Raw genomic sequence first — 16,793 nt, forward strand, 5'->3', positions numbered from 1 at the left:
GGCTCAGCCATCTCCTTCTGTGAGGAACCCTAGGGGAGCCGGTGAAAGGCTCCCCTGTTCTAGTGTCCATCTCTGTCCTCTGTGTCTTCACTGGAGTGTTACCAGGCAGCCGTCTGGATAGTCGAATGAGCTGTGAACCTTTGGAACCACTGGAGTTCTGTGTTCTCTGGTGGTGGGAAGGTCTTCTGCTGTTATAGGTTTGTGCACACAAGGGATACTGGAGGAGGACTGTGTGTCCCCAAACGAGTGAGGACTGACAGACATCTGAGAATCTGCCTTTGACACTAAGATAACCTCTCCTCTCCCCTGCCACTTTCTGGGCTCTCTGCTTCTGTGGCTGGTCCCATGATTCTCACCTTGGTCTACTGAAAACATCTAGGATGTCTCCCACCAGGGTCCCTGGCTGCTGAGTCCCATCATGTGAGTGTTTTTGAAATAGCAAAAGACCCTCCCCTGTGCAGTGGCCAAGGCCCAAAGGCTGGTAGTTGTCACAAGCCTATCAGAACTCTCATCCTACAAGTTTGCCTGAGATCCTGCCTGGGTTATCAATTTGTCAGGTCTCTAAGAAAATACAAACTCCAAAACTGTACAGAGGACATTGTATTTATTAAATAATCACTGGACTGATGCGGAAGGGAAATGGGATTGGGAAGTAGAACTCTGCTCAAAGGTTGATAGTGGTCACCACCAGCTGCAGAGTAGCCTCAACTCACACCCCAAGGCTCCCTCCTGACCTGTGGCATCTGCAGAGCCTTTGAGTAAGTGGCAGTGCCACAGACAGACCAGCTCACCTTTGACTCTTCCTGCTGATTCCCATGTGATCTTGAAGTTAGAGCAGAACACTCAACTATAGACCTTCCCTGTAGTAGACAGTTCCCAAAGAGCAAGAGGGGAGGTGAACTTGGCTCTGGGCTTGTCCTGACTGGAAGGCGCTTCCTCCACTCCCCTTGGCTTGTCATTCAGCAGGGAGGGAGAAACTGAGATGCTCAAGTTCCCATTTTACAGGTGAGTAAACAGAGGCAGGTGGCTACTTGCCCTAGACATCCCTGTCTTAGAGGAACCAAAGGCAAACAGTGGGAGCGGGTGGTGCAGGATCTGAGGAGAGGTTCCTCTTAAATTTCTCTGTCTCATTTATTCACCCCAGGATATGCCTGTGTCCCAAGGTGGCCCCATGTCACCCGATGTAGTTAACATAATAAGTGCTTTATGGGGTGGTAAAATAGTGGGGTTGTCCCTTCTGGCTGTGTCTACCAGGAACCAAAGTCATGGTCTTGGCCACAGAGACGTGGCCCTAGGAGTTAAAGGAGGGGGGACTCATTAGTTTGCACAGTGGGTCACCAGGTGTTTGGGAGCTTCCTGAGCCTTGTAGTTGGTAAGGGCCCAGCCTCCCTCCCCCATCCCTGCCTCAAACCCAGCTGTGTGTTCCTGGGGTGGATACAGGAGTGCTGAACTTTCATTTCCTTTCCTATGACCCCCTTCCCACTTCCCAGCACTTGGGAAGACTCAAGCAAGATAACACTGGATAAACTGTAAAGTGCTGTGTACAGGTCTGTTCCTAATTCTCCCATTTTTCCTAGCAGACGTTTCTCCTTAGACATCAGCACACTGCCCTCATTCCTTCATGGCTTATGGAGCTGTCGCAGCCTACACTTTCCTGCTAATTTCATTGTTTTTGTTTTCAGGTTAGTGGTGCTGCCACTGTCTGAGACTGGGCTTCTTGGCATGTGTGTCATGTGATCTGGGACTAGGTTGAAGGCTTGTTGGTATGATAAACATTCAATAGAAATAAGCATCATGAGGGCAGTGTGGAGAGATGGTTTGGTTGCCAGCCCCCACATGGCAGCTCACAACTGTTTATCACTTTGGTTCCCGGGGATCTGACACTCTTGTCTGGTTTCTGTGGCTGTTGCACATACAGACATGCAGGCAAAGCACTCATACACACATAAATGAATGAATAAATAAATAAATAGTTTCACAAAGCGTGGGGACTGGAGGAATGGATCAGTCACCTAAGCGCTTGCTGACGGAGCAGGAGGACCTGAGTGGGATCCTCAGCACCTGTGTGAAAATGCTCTTCATGGCAGGCAGCATGTGCCTGGAACCCCAGCACTAGATGGATAGGTGGGAACAGGTGGATTCCTGGAGGTCACTGGCCAGTCGGTCTCTCGGAAGTGAGGAGTGATAAGAAAGTCACCTGATGTCAACATCCGGCCTCCACATAAATCGGCACAACAGAAAACCTGAGATGAAAGAGGACAGACAATGTCTCTCACATCCTAACCTAATTCCCTTTTCAAATCTGGTGGGGGATGTCAAAATCTATAATAAACGTAATTAATAATGGGTAGGACAGAACCCACCCTTTATTTTACTCTATTTTCAAGTCTGGCTTCTGAGCCTCTCTGAGGAGTGTCTGGACTTTTGGGGGTCTCTAGCATCTGGGAACTGTCTCTCCTTGCCCAAACCAGTCACCTCACTCAGCAACTAGGAGTCTGACCCAATCCAGGTCCATGGGTGTGTGCCCTGAAAGACTTCCCAGAGAGCTGAGCTTTTCCGACAAGGAGGTTTTTTTTTTTTTTTTTATAAACGGAAGGCAGTGTTATTCTTAGGTGGCTTCTGGTGGCTCAGGACAAGTAACCCAGCCTCAGTTTTCTTGGCTATATGGGGGGTGTCAGGTGTCCTAATACTAAGGCAAGGTTGATTTCATTATGAGGGCTTCCTTACTAGTATCACCAAAGCGTTGTCTGTATTTTGTGGAAACTGTCCAATGTTGACTAAATTCATTTGAACAGGCAACTTCTTACCATTCAAATTTTATAAATTATGATTCCTTACATCCTCCTTCCCGATGCTACAACTTTGTGGGAACATGCAAACGAATCTGCTTGCCTATGTTCTCCTAGTATGTTTTTGCTGTGACAAAGAAAACAAAAACAAAAAAACTTTGATCAAAAGCATCTTAGGTGAGTGAGGAAAGGGTTTATTTGACGTTTACTTCCAGGCCACAATCTGTCATTGAGGGAAGTCGGACAGGAACTCAAGGAAGGAACCTAGAGGCAGGAACCCTCGAGGAATGCTGCTTCCTCGTTCATTCAAAGGCTTGTCCTCAGCCAGCTACTTTTCATATACAGCCCAGCTTCACCTGCATAGGGATGGTGTCGCTCACAGTGAGCTGAGCCCTCCTGTGTCGATGGTCAGTGAAGACAGACTTTCACAGACATGGTCCTAGATTAATCTGATCTGGGCAGTTAGTTCCTCAATTAAAGTTCCCTCTTCTAAGACAATTCTAGGTCGTGTCAGGAATAAAACAAAAAACAAAAAAACAAAAAAACAAAAACAAAAACAAAACAAACAAACAAACAAAACCTAATCAGCACATGTGTGAATCAGCTTTCTGATTCCGAAACAAAATGCCTGGGGCAAGTATCTGGATATCAGCTCAGACTTCCATGGTCCGTAGGGCCTGTTTTCTTGGGTCTGTGGTGAGGTAGCACATCATGATCGGAGCAGGTAGCAGAGTTCTCCTCACATTGACCGGGAAGCAAAAGAAATAGAAAGATAGGATGTAACCAGGGACCTAATATCCCCTTTAGGACACACCTCCAATGACTAAATAGCCTTCCATTAGGACCTGCCTGCTAAAGGTATTGCTACAGGATGAAGACCAAAGCTGTAACACACGGGTCTTTGGGGTCCATCACATATTCAAACCACAGTTATTGGGATGAGGAGAGGGAGAAGCAGCCCACGCAGGAGGAAGGTGTGTTGATCAACACAAGCAAAGCGAAGGGTGAAGGGCTAGCCCATTGCCTCTTTCAGCTGCTCTCTCCTCAACGCTGCTCGCCCTTTTTGATCCCAAGGAAATGTCTTCCACATGAACACACAGTAACCTGAGGTAAATCAAAACCCCAACCAGGCAGAAGCAAACAGAGAACCAATCATATAAAAACAAAGAGAATACAGCACAATATTTGTGGGTCTGGCCTTGATGAGACCTCACACATACAGTCTGACAGCACATGGCTTCTGGAACTTTCCTGTCTTCCAGTGGTTAGGAATTGTGACAAGGCCAGGGAAGAACATGCGGGTAAGGATGACAGCTGGTTGACCTTCCAATGTTCTCTTCTTTCTGGCCATAAGAACCCTACATTACCAGGGGCACCAATATGTTTTGATAAAACATGTTTACCAGTTTCTCTTGCAGACAGAGGTGGTGGAAGAAATATAAGCTGAAGTCTTGGCTTGAGCTTCCACTGGGTAGAGTCAGATCGGAGACTCTTTCATTCCCATTGCCTGGAACACAGACATAGGGCCGAGGCTGCTGCAGCTGTTCTGTGACTGTTAAGCACTTGTGAAGTGGAATTTTAGATAAGGAATTTGGAGTAACTAGACCCTGATGAATCTGGAGCCAGCCTTTTGCTCTGGATTTCCTTCACTGGCTTTCTTCCATATGAGCAAAGGCTAGACCCTGTCTTATTAAGGACTCCTGTTGAGATTGTCACCCTGAACTGGGTAACAACCAACAGCCTCCAGTGGAGTAATTATGTCATTTTCGTATAGAAAGAATAGCTTGTTTAAAAAAAAAAATGTTCTCTCCATCAGCTACCTGGAGCTTATGCCCTAGGGTTAGCAAGATGGCTCCATGGGTGAAAGTGTGTGCTGCTAAATTCTCCCCGTTTGTTTAATTCCTGGAGCTCACTAGAAGGAGAGAGGCAACTCCACATGTTCACATGTATCCACATCACACACACACACACACACACACACACACACACACACACACACACCACACACACACACACACAAATTTTTAAAATGGTGTATATATACTGTGTTTATATCATATAGGAACTTTAAAACAATGGCAAAACCAACCGATTCATTCACAGCTTTCATTGCCTAAATTGAACAGTGGGATCCCACCCAAGGAAGAGAACAGCTTGGTACAAATGTCCCCACAGAGCTGGGCAGACAGCCCTCCATACTATGGCCCCTTCTTGCGGTTCACTGTGTTCTAAATGAAGCCCCGACACCAGGAGAGCTGCCCTGAGTTCTAAGGTTTCTGTGCCACCCAGCCCTGAAGGGTGAGTGGCTGGGCTGGCACTCCCTCTAGAGAACAAGAGGCAAGGGTTTCAGTTTTAAAGTATACACAATATCACTGTGTCTAACCACTGTGTCACTCTTACAGTGCCCCACCCTTCCCAGAACCATCACTGGACATTCTCAGTGATGCCAGAAGTCATTTGCACAAACTTCTCAGACATTGCCACACTTGAAAGGCTCTAAGGTTTGAACCAGACTTGAATGTTTGTGCTCTTGAGCTCAATTTGATCAAGACAGAACAGGCCTCCTGGTTAGAAGAGAAAGTGTTAAGGGGCCAATAGTAGAAAGGCACTAGGGAGAGTCTTGGACACAGAATGATTCTCATTGAACGATGGTGTTGTTCACTTAGGCCCCAGTGAATCAGAAACATACATATTAGATTTCCTTTGAAATCCACATGGGTGTAAGAATGCCGGGAAAGGGGACTTAGCAGGAGACGTTTTGCCAAACCGACAATGTTTGAAAAATAATTTGAGTATGTTAAGGTTTGGCAAATCGCTCTTGGGTTCATCTCTGCTGGCCCCACAGTGAGAAGTCTATCCCCCTGCCCTTCAGCCGGGACATGCTGTAAAGGAGCACAGACTCCTGAGGAATCTTTCCCTGGAGTTTTGCCACTACTTGGATCCTGGGGTGGAGATCGTGGTGGGGGGAAGTGAAGTCTACACTGTCGTGAGGCTTCCTGGGGCTCCTCCTGTAACCACACCCAGATTGTGAATTCATTGGCAGAGGTTGTGCTGCTCTGTATAGCACATCATGTCTGAAGGTGTAACAAGCCTGCTTGTGCTATTCTGTACCTGACTCTTCCCTTTGGCTTTATGATGATCCTAATACCTCACCCCAGTCCCAGGGGACTGGACCGGCTTCATGAGTGACTACAGCACTTTCCAATTGATCACACTTTTCATTCTTGAGCAGGCAGGCATTCAAGCATTGGGTTCGCATTGCATTATATCATGATTTCATGTATCATATGCTTTGTCTTACTGTAAACACAGTTTATCAATTAAGGGACAAATTACATATAGGGTAGTTTCCATTGTTGATATCAAATCAGCATAAATATGAGGAAAAAAACACAGGATTTCCATGGCTTAAATGTGCGTCTGACAAAGTCCACAGAGACTTCAGCTAATGATGAGTTTCTGCCCCTCTACTATCCCATGAAACATCAGTGTGCATTTGCACCTGCCTGTCACAGCGACTACCTTGCACTTCCTCTGTTGGCCACTAGATGTCATGGGACCAAGTTGAGTAGGAAATGGCCACAAAAACATATTCTATAGAGAAAACGCAGAGGCATTCACCTCCCAATTACAAACAAACAGCTGTATGAGAGGTTACTGAAAGCATAGCCCCAAACTTCAGTGTGCCGGAGGCACAATCAGAGCTGCTGCCTCTCGGGCTTCACCCCGAGTCTGACAGAATGCCATTTTTGAGTTCAGTGAGACAGTGGTGCCAATCACGGGCCAGGGTGGACTTTGGCCCAACACCCGCTCTGTGCCATCCTTCTCATCTGTTGAACTTGGGAATGATGATTCCTTCCCAGCAAAGGGGTCATGGGGATTAGACAACAGGTGTCATGTACCCAGTGTACCAGAAGCGATCAATGCAGCCAACGAAAAGCACTGTCCTGAGCATCACCTGCTCCTTAATCCCCCAAAGCTTCTCCTGAAGGATGACAAGCAAGGACCCTGTAAAAACAAATGGGCCAAGAAATTGCAAAATGGTTATAAGTGCCAAGAGATACTATGTGTAGTCTGAAGGCCAGCTTAGCAGGCAGATAGAAGGTGGTGGTTCCTGTTGGGCACTTGCCAGCTTTATTACCCGGCCTCCTTTACTGCAGATCCTCACCTTTAAAGTGAAGCTGGCACCCGTTCCTGGAATGAGAATCTTGACAGACATCCTTGGTGTGGGAAGGCCAGTTGCTGCTTGGTGAGTGGAGGGCAGTCCGTTTATGTCTCTTGAGACCCTCTTAGTAGAGAGAAAGACTCTAGGCAGATCCTTCATCACAGGCCAAGAAACTCCTGGACTGGTGGGTAGTTTCTCAGCCCTTCCAGAACGTTTTTTTTTTTCTGGTTTTCTTCATGAGCAAGCCACAGGTGGGTTCCAGCAACTTCAGAACCATGGGAAGGGAGGCTATCACAGGAGAACTCAGAGAGCTTTGTGTGTATACATGCTTCATCTGACTTTGTAGACACTTGGAGTACTTTCTAGAAATCTCCCTGACGAGCTTCTGCAAGCCCAACTTGGCCTTTGCCTGTTTTTCTTCCTCTTTATTTAGCCAAGTCAGGGATGATTTTTCTCAAGACTTAGCTGCAAGGTATTTTCCTAGGCTGCCTCTCAGGCAATGCTTGGCACTGTAATGCTATGTTGAGAAGGATCACCATAATATCTTGATTGATTAGCTATGTCTGCCATAGATAAAGAGATGAATCCAAGCCCAAGAAACAAGCCTGTTCCACTCTGGAACATGATTTGGAAGCTAGAATCTTGTTGCTGGACATGCTCCATTCACAGCAGAGGAGGACATCTCAGGAGTTGGACATTCTAATCTGCTACCAATACACATCTAACAGGCATCCTCTCTACATCAGTAGAGTATGGGTGCTTGTTAGTAATGCTGACTCTTGGGCCCAGTCCAAGACCCACTGAGACAGAATCTGCAAGTTGATAAGATCTCCAGAAACTTCAGTTCTGCATGGTAGTGTGAGAAAGCTTGCCGGGTCTGGTCGGGTTAATTCTTTTGATGGAAGCAGTTTGGCCCCACCTCATCAGGAGGACTGAAATGAAACCCTCTTCTCTTTTCAGTTTTCAGCTTAATTTCAGTCAGGATGGCATCATGTTCCCCTGTGGGCCAAAGGGAAGCTCAACACCCAACTGGGGCTCTGCTCTTGGGAGGCACTAGGCAATCATCTCCCAGGAGATAGCATTAGAGATTTTTAGTTAATACTTTTACAAGAGCCAAGTCTAGCAACACCAAGGCAAAACTATTAAAAAGAGGTTATGTCTTCATTGCAGCAGATAAAATGTTCTTTTACTAAGAAAGCCAGGCTTAAAGACTATTCAGGGCAGTGTGAGGGTTTGTCCTAGGACAATTGGAGAGCTGAATGGACAATGGGACATGAACCTTAGGGGCAAAGGTTATAGCAAGCTGATTTCTCAGAATGCCTGAAGTGGGATAGGTCTGGCTAGTGGATGGTTGAAGCAGGGAAGAAGAACACAGTAAGAAGATAGCTCCCCCATATCATGTTGTCAGCGTAGACAGTTTAAGTAACTAGCTGTAGAGCTGGGGACTCTAGTGTCGTTGGCTTCCTCTTCTGCATCAGGAGATGGGTTTGCAGACCCCACCTATGGAGATGGTATGGTGTTGTGGTGCTAGACCATTCTGGAAATGGTTATTTCCAAGGGATGTGCCAGCTGAGGCAGGGCATGTGGTCATTCTTCATCGACTCAAGGAAGGGTTTCCAAAGTCACAATGCATTCACTGGCCAAGTTCAGGGTTAGCTTTGTTCCTGAGATGGCATGGAGGTTGCTTCAGGGAAGATATATTTTTCTGAGCCCTCTATCGGAAGGCTAGGCTAGAAAGAAAGTCAGTCCTCTGTATATACAAGCTCTGCATTTGTCTGTTCAACCAACACAAGATCCAAAGCACGGGGAAGAAAGGACATCGGACAGGATGAGCACAGGGATCTATCTTGTTACTGTTTCCTAAACAAGCAAGCATGACCGCTGCCTGCATGGCATCACATTGATATGAACTGTAAGCCATGAGGGATGGTGTACTGTGTGGCGGATGTGCACTGGTCTGTGTGTATACTACATCCTTTTCTGCAGGAGACTTCAGCATCTGGGGAGTTGGGATCCTGAAGGACAATGGTACTGTCGAAAGCAGAGCGTCTTAAAGCATGATGAATGATCAGGAAAGAAGGCTTCCACCCAGTGCCGCAAAAACTGATGTCTTTGTTGTCACCCCAAACCTCACTTTAATTTGTTCCAGAAGTGTTGGCCCCACTGAAACTCAAAAGGTCAAAGACGGAGCAAGCTGGAACTTCTGCCTGACCCACACCACTCTCCTGCTTGACCCTGACTTCGAACCTTCTACCCTTGAGTCCACTGCTCACATTGGAAACACTCCTAGATGGGCCTCTGTCTATCCCTCAGCAACCCATGCTGTTTGCAGACCCAGCTGTCAGGGCTTTCTGTCCCCGAAACCCTGTTGTCTGGCTCTCACCCCAAGGCCTTTGCCCTCAGTCTGACCTTTGCCCTCTCAGAGCGACCACCTTCTTCCTCCCATCTTTGGAGGACTGGCCTCTTCCCACTGTGAATCTTGGGGCAAATGCTTTGTCCCCTGAGGACTCCCTTAATCAGTAGTCTGAGATGACGCATCCACACTTCCATCTGCCCCTCTGTCTTCATGGCCCTGTTACACATTTTCTATTCATTTACTATCTGGACTTCTGATTTTCCAATGTAAGTCTTGGCCACAGAGATGCCCCCATTAGCCACAAGGTAGAGCCTTGGTCCAGGACAATTTGATGCTGGGTCTCCCAAGCAGTCTCAGAGTATTTACAAGGCCCCTTATGTACAGGGCATGTTCACCACTGGGAATTGGATAATTTATTAGTAGGTGTGTGGTAAATACATCAGAAATAATAATCTTTCTAGAATAAATGAAAATAGCCTTATGTTGGCGTAATGAAAAGCCATCTCTTGGTATCTCTAGCCATGCTTGAGTTGTGTGTGGATGAAACAAGGTCACTGGCTAGCCCAGTACCGCCACAGCCATCTCCCAAACTACTTCTTTACTTTGTAGATGAACAGTAGAGCCACAGAACAGGCAAAGTTCAGAGCCACAACCATCAAGTCAACAGAAACTGAGCTGGAATGGAGAAGGGACAGCGGGTTCCCAGTGCAATGTTGGATAGCATGGGGATCCAGCATATGCCATATGCCAGGGCATCTCTGTTAGGAAGTGGGAGGGCCATGCCAGAACAGAAGGCACTCCGTTAATCCTTGGTGTTTTGCAGTCTGTTATGAAGCAGCATAAGGAATGGACACCATGTCTCAGAGCCTCAGGGCATTGCTCCTGCTCGTGATGGCTTTGTGATTCAATTGGGAACTTAGCTATGTCCAGGTGGATTAATTAGTGATTGATTTAAGATATTAGTAGCATACTTGAGAGGAAGGAGTTTCGGTAAGGGATGGTGTTCCTGGGTATAGGGAAAATGTTTTAAAAGAAGAATATCTAAGAACGTGTGTCATCCTTGTAGCGAACATATAAGTTGGGACCCTTGGCTCAGATAAACTGCAGCGTCTTGGGGACTGGCTTCATGTTTGAGGAGGGACCTGTGCAGACTGTTCTGGGCTCTGGTACTAGGAGCTGTGGCACCTGTCCCCAACATCCTTTGTACCTGCTATTTCTGCACCACCCCAGCATCTCCCTCAGACATACTTCTAGCTTGTGGTTTTATTTTTCGGGGTTTTTTTTTTGTTTTGTTTTGTTTTTTTTTACTTTTGAGATTACAATGACAACATTTCACCTTTCCCTTCCCTGCCTTCAGACCTTCCCATATACCCTTCCCCCCTTTCCTTCAAATTCATGCCTCTTTTGTCATTGTTATTCCACATATGTATGTATATACACACATATTCCTAAATATAACCTGCTCAGTCCATATACCATTTCTCGTATGTATATTTTCACTGGACAACCCGTTGGAGTGTTCTTCCCTGGAGGAGATCACCTCTCCTGCTCCTAGATACCCCCTGTTGCCTAGTTCTTTGTGTGGGCTTGAAGCTTCTTGGGCTTTTCCTCTCCACTTTGGCACGTCCATTGGTGTCGTCCCTGTTCAGCTCACATTTGAGCAGTCATGTTGGTGACACTTGATGGGCATAGCTTCGGACACTAGTAGGAGACACAATTTCATGGAAAACTCCCCGATCCTCGGGCTCTTAACAATCTTTCTGTCCCCTCCTCCACAATGTTCCCTGAGTCTTAGATGCAGAAATGTTTGGTAGATGTCTCCATTGGAATGGGGCTCCATAACTTTGCATTTTGATTGGTTTTAGTTTTCTACAATGGTGTCTGTCTGTGGCAAAGAGAAATTTCCTTGAGAAGTGGGTGAAGATCTGTGAGTACAAGGACAAATGTTTATAGATAGTTGTTAGACAATATGTTGGCTTAGTAAATTAGTGGTTATAGATTCTCTTCCAATAAACATGAGTACTTACTTCACTAGCACTGAGGACTTAGCCAGGTTTCCACTTACCAGGCCTGCCTTCCCTTTGGTTGAGTGGGTCTTAAGTCTAATTAGAGAGTGGATGGTTACAGCCAAGTATGCATGCCACTGCTGCAACCATAGGGTTATCTTGCCATGTTGGTCATTGTTATTGTCCATAGGCATCATAGCTGGGTAGGACTGTCATTTACCTCCCTCCTTTGGAAGCTTGCATGGTGCTTTCTGGTATCATGAAAGCTAGTTCTTAGGGAGGAAACCTTCATGTCAGTCCCAGTTTAGGGGTGTTTGGGGCCTGTTTCTAGCTTGTGTTTTAAAGATGAACACCTCCTTGGAGAACCACCAAATGACCTCAAACATGAAAAGTTCTGAGAATGGTCCTAACTTCAGCTGTAATGAGGTAATACCTTGTCTATATTTTAATGCAACACGAAGGTCATTCACCTTTTAGAAATAGCAGAACCCACTCTAAATGTGGTTTAGAGAGCTGCCCGTTCCCCCAAATTGTCTCATTCCACCGTGGGTTGGTGGCAGGAGTGTCCACCACCAAGACTACATGACATACCCATGGGCGCCCCCCACTTGGGGTTACTGGTCGCAAGAGGGAAACGGGTTTTGTAATGTTCACTTGTATGTAGAGGGTGTGTACATGCATGCATGCATGCGTGTGTTTATGGATGTGCAGGTATACTTGTGTATTCAGAACATGTGTGTGAGCACGCACCTGGGGACCAGAGGACAACGTTGGCTGTCCTTTTATTTTGTTTTTGAGACAGGGTCTGTAACTGGCCTGACACTTGCCAGGCAGACTAGCTGACTATTCAGTGGGTTCCAGGGAACCACTATGCCTTCTCTCTCTGCCTTCTCTGCACTAGAATTCAAGCGGGTGTCACTGCATCCAGTGTGATTTGTAAACACGTGCTGTGACTCAAGCTCAGGTCTTCATGTTTGCCGGACAAGAACTTGACTGACTGAACTACCTCCCCAGCTCACGTCTCTTAAAACAGAGCACGCATCCTGACCTATCACACAGCTGTTTTTGCTGAGCCCTGTACAACAGGACTGACAGACAAGGTTTCACCCTCTTGTTGGACAGGATCCATTGCCTAGGTTATATGTATTAAATATTACCAATGCTTGAGTAGGGAGCCTGCATATGACTGCCTGTGACTGACAGCTCTTTCCTAGCCCCCTAGTGATTCCCTCTCTGCTAACCTTTGTGATGGAGGGCATTTAGTTTTGGAAACTTTCCCAGTCCACAGAACCAATCCCATTCTAAGGTGGAAAAGTACAGTGTGGTAACAATGACACTACTGTTTTTTTATGTTGCTGGTGACATGAAAATGTTCAAGCCTGACCCTGACACCAGTGGCTTTTGAAAGGTACTGCCTTGCACAAAATACCAGACCAAATCCCAAACTGTCTGTTTATGGTTATCACGGTTCACTTCCTTAAGCCATAACTCCCATTTTGTTCTTTCTCCTGCCCTGCCGTGAAGGCTGAGCTGGGAGGCCAGGGGGTTGGGCTGGCTGGGATCTGCATGTCCAAAAAAAACATACCCGAGGGAAGCAGATGATGGGTGGGCAAAGGAACTCTCACACTCTGCGGGTTCCTCTCCTGGGGGCCCTGCTCCCCAGTCTGGAGTGCCTCGTTTCTTGAGGTCTTGTACCTGCCATGTCTGCAGAGGTTCAACGGATACTCTCCTAGGTGAAGAAGGTACAACACATGCCGGGACATGTGACAGTCTGGCATGGTGGTGTCTGGTTAGCATGAGTGAACAGGGGATCTGCCGCTGAGTGAGGCATTGTGGGTGTCTCCGACTCTCCATGTAGCAGCCCCTCTAGCAAATCAACTCTTCAGCTTGATGGCAGGTTGCCCAGGGCCCCATACTGTTGCAAAAGACGGAGAGAGCCCAGATGGGAGCCCGTCTTCAGTCCCGTGTGTAGATAGATGCACCTTCAGGGGTCTGAGTCCCCACCCAAGCGCATGTTGACAGTTAATCTTCATGGTCATATAGAAACGGGATTTGAAGGTGGACCCTTCAGTGAGTGAGTGATCAGCATTAGATGAGGTCATGAGGACAGGGCCCCATGCTGGTATCAGTAGCTTTTACAAAGATGAAAAGAGACCCAAGCTAGCACCCTTGATCTCTCTCACCACGTGATACCCACAGGACCCTGTAGAGCCCTTACTTACCATCTGGGGCTTCCCCAGATGCTGCCCTTGGCCTAGACTCCCCAGCCTGCAAACTATAAGAGATCAATGTCTTTTCTTTGTAAATGACTCAGTTCACAGTACTGAGTTTTAGCAACAGAAGTTAGGCTGAGACAGGGCAGCTGCTTTGGTCCTTAGTGTAGCAGTATGAGAGGTGGTGGGACCTTTAAGAGGTGGGGCCGATTGGGAGGTATAGAAGTATCCCTATTGGGAGGTTCACTGTAGAAGTATCCCTTGATGGGACTGAGGTAGTTCTCATGGGTCCTGTGTGGTCTCTGTGAGTGGGTTGCTCTAAAAAAGTAAACTTGATCCTTTCTCTCCAACATCCCATTACACCAAACGCTCTTTTCTGCCTGTGTTTCTGCCACAGTGCCATCTGTCTGTCCTGAAGCCTTCACTATGCTTGCTTGTTCCATGCTGTTAGGCCTCCCCTCCCCTGCCAACCCCCACCCCATCCCACCCCAGGCCCGCCCCACTCTCCTAAGACAAGATTTCTCAGTGTATCCCTGCCTGTCTTGGAATTCACTCTGTAGACTAGGCTGGCCTCAAACTCACAGAGATCCACCTGCCTCTGCCCCCCAAGTGCTCGGACTAAAGGCATATGCCACCACTGCCCAGCACTGTTTGGCTTTTAACCTTTGAAACAGTGAGCTAAATAAATCCCCTTTATTTTATATGTTCCTTGGCCTCTGACATTTTGTTATAGCCATTGAAAAGGGACTAAGATGCTATCACTGTCCAAGAGGTCGGTAGTGAAAGACAAGTGAGATCAGGCTGTAGAGACAAGGAACCGAGTTTCCTTCTCAACCTCAATGGTACACTGTCCTGGGCAAGTCCCCGTGTCTCCTTCAGCCTTGGTCTCCTCAGCCCTAAGAGTCAGAGCATCAGACTCACTCAGGAGGTACAGCAGCTTGACCACCAAGATGGCCCTGGATGACAACTCTTGGTGCCCACATCCTTGTGCAACACTTTGCTCCATGCCAACTCAGGACTGGCTTCATAGCTGCCTTAGTGCCACAACATGTCAGGCGATGCCACACCCCTGTGAGTCTGATTTTAAGATCTTTCCGTTTCTTCCTCTGCACTTCTGTGGACCTGAGCCCCAATGCAAGAAGTCCAGAGAGCTTTCAGGAGTGACCAGGTGAAGAAGCCACGTGGGAAGAGAGAGGCTCTAAGACCCCAGAGAGAGGCAGACCCAGTTGTCCCAAGGTCCGGCTGAGCTCCTCCTAGTGAAGCTCCAGATAGGTAAGTGAGGTCATGCTGGATGATTATGGCTAGTGAGAGACTCCAGGCAAGACCAGCAGAGGGGAATGTGAGCCCCACCCTACACTTAGAGCCATAAGAAAGACTAGAGTAAGCCAGGAGTTTCAACCCATGAGTTTGGGGCAGCCAAACTGCTATGTGATGTAAATCATGGGACATAGCCTAAGGTGAGGACTGCCAGTTACCTAGGTAACACCTGCTGTGAGGACTGGGGATACCAAGTCCCAGGTGTGAGGTCAGAGACTCTCATCTTTCCATCTCCTCAGAAATCAGGCCGCTCCTCTAGCCCCCTAATCTGTCAAAGGCTGACTGGCCTCTAATGTGATGACTACTGCACACAGGGATGGGCATGGGGAGGGGACATGAGCCTAGGCTCTTCCAACCCCTCGCAACTGTAAGGTAAGTTTACAATCCTAACTAGTACCTGGCTTCATGCCCCATGGGGCAGGTAGGCTAGGTCAGGCTAGGTCACATGTTAATGAACTCCCTGTATCACCCACCCACTCCACCTCCCAGAAGGCAAAAGCCTGAAACCCTCTTTATTCTCCAGGGTTTTTCAGCAAAGATTTGAAGGCTCTTCCCTTAGGCCTCCAGCACGCAATCGATGGTACCTGTCTCTCCAGATACAGCTCCCCTCTGGTCCTGAAAGCATGCTCTTTCCTCTCAAGGCTCCAACTTGTGATGCATCTCCTCAGGTTTTGAAGGGAGATGTCTGTCTGTCTGTCTGTCTCTCTCTCTCTCTCCTCTCCCCCCCACATTGTGACATTTCTGGTCTGATACTATATCTTTCTTAATTGCTACCCCACTTCAAGGCCCGGTTGCAGCCCCTGTGATTTCAAAGCTCTCTCCTATTAAGCTCATTCTGGATGGCAAGCTCATGGCAGCTCCTTTCTTGAACCTGCAGCAGGTGCTCAGACTTAGCTGGCCCTGTGGCCCAGTCATATGTCACACATGCAGGTATCAGGTGGTTCTCTTGCATGTATGCTTTGACCTTTCATGGGCCCTGGCTTGTGACATCCTGGGATCCTGTCTAGTTCTATGGCAAATGGCAGAAGATGAAGGATGTAGAGGGACTGAGGCTACCAAACATGAATCAGGAGACAGGAACCTTCAACACCAGGGTACTGCCTTCCTTTTGAAGCTGAGGTGTATTGATGGAGTTTTCCTGCCCTGCAACCACTCTGAAATGACCAACATGGAGACTTAAGATTATTTATAAATGCTCGGTCAATAGTTCAGGCTTGTTACTACTAGCTCTTGCAACTTAAAGCATTTCTATTAATCTACGTGCTTCCCCCAGGCTCCTAGCTTTTACTACTATCCGATTTTGTGTGTCTGACTCGTTTTCTGTCTGTTTGGTGACGCCTCTGACTCCACCCTTCCTCATCCCATCATTCTCAGTTTGTCTTTCCAGCCTAACTTTATCCTGTTCAGCTATTGGCCAGTGAGCTTGTTTATTAGACCAATCATAGCAACATATTCACACGGTGTACACAAGGATTATTCCACAGCAGAGGTGGCCTCTGTGGGGGGCATAGGTGCATGCCCCCTGCCCTAAAGCAGCAGCAGATATGAGATTTTTGATAACTTCAGGAGGAGCCTACAGGCTGCTGCCTATTTACAAACTCAATAAATGCATGAGACAAATATTTTAAAGTTTCCCCTCCTTCGCTCTGTCTTCAATGCCTTTTATTCCCCTCTCCCACATCAATGTTGTACGTGAGGGGGTGTGGAGCAAACTCATCTAGATATGCAGGCCAGACAAATATAAAACACGTTGATTTTTCTCCCTGATTTCTTTTTGTCTTTCAGCAACCTGGCCTGCCAAGCCCACTTCAAGGAAAAGGGCTGCATCATGTTAGCCCCGTTTTGGGGAATGGTGAGAATGTCTCCATTTTTTTAGGTTTCTGCCTGTGGTTACCTTGAGAGTCTTCTCAGGCCCTTTCGTCCCCCTTGTCTGCTGTTTCCCAGCCC

This window comes from Onychomys torridus, chromosome 1, assembly GCF_903995425.1.
Source record: "Onychomys torridus chromosome 1, mOncTor1.1, whole genome shotgun sequence".
NCBI classification, from domain to species: domain Eukaryota; kingdom Metazoa; phylum Chordata; class Mammalia; order Rodentia; family Cricetidae; genus Onychomys; species Onychomys torridus.